This window comes from Bradysia coprophila, unplaced genomic scaffold (assembly GCF_014529535.1).
Source record: "Bradysia coprophila strain Holo2 unplaced genomic scaffold, BU_Bcop_v1 contig_324, whole genome shotgun sequence".
In the NCBI taxonomy this organism is placed as follows: Eukaryota; Metazoa; Arthropoda; class Insecta; order Diptera; family Sciaridae; genus Bradysia; species Bradysia coprophila.
Window position 1 is genome coordinate 4,313,211 of NW_023503584.1, and position 3,323 is coordinate 4,316,533.

Genomic DNA, 3,323 nt, shown 5'->3' on the forward strand with positions numbered 1-3,323 from the left:
ATTATCCAAATAAATCTTCGAAGAATCTAAATTTTCTGAATTTATTGAGCCGTGCTTCAGGTGCATTTTCCATTTGCTCTTTGCGTTGTTCGCACATAAATTTGGATTAAAAGAAATATCTGATATGTATAAGCACACTTATAGCAGAGCCAAGCACTATAAAATTGCACAAAATTGACGATGTGAAACAATATCTCAAAGCGTTTTTTAAGTTGTAAGTAGTACATAATGCTGCTAAACAGAAAAAGAGTTCTCTATCAGAAGGTATAAATAAATAAATTGTAACGCAAAAATTCGATGAAAATCCGACTTTTAAGTGGGGTGCGTTCGATCAATAAATAACACACCATTCCGCGTATCCAGTATATATTGTTCTACAAATATTTGAATTGAAACTGAATAAAAATTCAGAATCGACAATGGATACTTTATACACACGTACATTACATACAACCATCTCGTACATCCTCATTTTTGTTGTTTTTATTGCAATTACGTGATTTTTATATGAGAAATTTCTATTGTATAAAATGGGAGGGTGAAGTTAAGTGTGTCTCTCGTATGAACAAAATCGAAATTCCTTTTCCCCATCTTAAAGACCGAGTCTCTTTTTTTATTTCGCTGTCAAACACTAAATGAAAATTGTGTGTATATAAATGGGATTGGAATTTTCGAGTTATTGATGACGCGACTATATTGTATTGAAACTGCCTGGTATGGAATGAAGAAGCCACATATTTTATAATATTGTTAAGGTTGATAGATTTATCTCTGCAATTAGATTAGATTTTTATTTGTATTTTTGGTGGAAAAGAGGGAGCATCTTCTTCCTCTGCTTCTTTTTATTTTTCCTGTTATTTGAACCACATTCGATAGATATCGATTATGTAAGACTGTGCTAATTAGAAAAGTTATTTGTTCGAAAAGGAATTGGTATTTCAGAAATACTTTTCTAATTCATGTAGAAATATACATTCATTCTGTTTTCAACAGGACGGAGACACAACTCAGATGGGATATGTTTCGAATATATAAAGAGGGTTTCAGTTTTGTTGGAATTGATTCCAGACACACAGATGGAAAGTTCGTGTAATTGAAATTATAATTGAATGTTCATTATATTAGTCACATAATGGTAGGTGAACAAATACCAGAAGTGATGACTTCGCGAAGAAATGACTCAAGGTGAGTTCCGTGTACTCAGTAAGAATTTAGAAGTAGTATGTACAACCCAACTACATACAGCTTTGTTTCCGTTCACGACGTAATGAAATATACGACGATAATTTGATTCAAAAAAATGGTAAAAGTCAAAAATAATAAAATAGATATTTACATCACACGGAGCGCGAACATATGAATAAGTGTGAATTTACATAAATATACATAAGCACTCGTTCGTAATTTAAGTTTTTCGCTGTCTTGTGTAAGAGACTAGCGGAAGCAACAGTAGATGATCAGTCCACCCTGACCTGAAACCGCGCAAGTTCTCGAGGTCGAAACAACTTTTTCTTGATTTTCTTTGTTGCTACTTTACGTGATGTTCGGGCAAGGGAAGATCGATAGCTCTATTTGTCGTTACGAATGGTGTTTTTTTAAAGTTCATAGAAAGTGAAAGGAAGTCCGGTTGTGGTTTCTGTATGCCAAAGTCCGTTTTTTGCACAAGGTGTGCGCAAAGTTGATGGTTGTAAATAGTTGATGGTTGTAAATGAGCGCAAAGTTGATGGTTGTGGATAGATGGTTGTAAATATCCTACTCGATTCGTGTGTTTGATCGAGACGATAGCGAGGCAATAACACTTACATGTATGCCAGAGCAAGAATAATTATCAAGGTTTATTCCATGTAATGTACAAAATTTGACACGCGTAATATCACGAATACACAGACGACACACACATATCTAATTCGATCTCGCATGTGATTCGTTTGTACTTTCGCGATTCAGAAAAACATCGATTCCACTTCTAGGAGTGTCTTCGGGTTCATACAAAGAGAGACATAAGAACGTGTCGTTTCGCATAACTTTTGACGTTTATAAAATTTTGTTCTAGTTGTAGGTGTTTTGTACAAAAGCGTCAGCTTGGCATTAATTTTTTGAAAAACATTTTTTTGAAAAATTATTTTCAATTTTTTTAGCCAAAATTCGGTACGCTTCATTGAAATGACAGGTAGCGCAACGCATTTGTCAACTAAGTCCTCATTTTCTTAGAATCACTTATATATATGAATTAATGTCCAACGAGAATATCAAAAAACACGAAAAAACATTAATGTTCGAGCACTGTGGAACTTAATAATTAATTTTTAGGTATATCAGCCTTATAGTTCCGACAATTACATTTAAGACTTTCAAATGACGCGACAACCGAACGTACACGACATAAATTAAAACTCAAAAATTATAAAAAACAAACCTCTCAAACGTTTTCGAAATCAACGATTTCATCTTCGGGAGATGATACATGATACTGAAGCCAAAATCAAATTTTTATATCAATCTCGTACTTTAAGTACGTCGTCAAATGCTCATTGTATTACAAAAAACAGGATTTTTTGTACACATCCATAACATCAAAAGCACTGATGTTATTTCGTGCAGTCTAAATATCAAATGTTAGGTCATATGCAAGAATAAAGCACTTTCCAGTGCAGGCGGTTTTACGTTCATAATTTCACCTTTATGTTTATCAATATAAAATGACTCCCATCACTTATTTTACATTTTACCACCACTTTCAACTAAGTTCAACTATGCAACCGAATGCAACATAGTGAGTGAATCTGTTACTTCTTTTGATTAAGTAACATCTAGTGTTCGATACATATTTTTTACCTCGTTTTAACATACTTTTTGACATTAGCTGTAGCTGGTCGCTTATTCTTGTCATCGTTGTCAACTACAGATGTCTAGCCATTTCCTCCTACTACTTTTTATGTTATACCTATTCAACATGCAGTTGTTGATCGATGCGAAGTGAGAATTCAATTGGTTTATTCATGAAATTGATGTAAAATTTACTTATGTTGCATCAAATTCTGGTGTACGTTTATGTTTTCGGTCAAGAGACACAAATTGACATATTCAACAAACACCTCGTGATTCGGTGAAAACGTGCTGAACGTTTACGGTTCTAACAGAACGACAGGATTGTTTAATATTGGGACAGCTATTTTGACAGCAGGGATGTAGCGGAATGGGAAATTATGTGAGACTCATCGAAAATTGTATATAGATGAACTCAATAATGTGGGAGAAATGATACAGCGCTTCGCATGGAATGACATTTACAGAAGATATATAAATATGCGAAACATGAAACT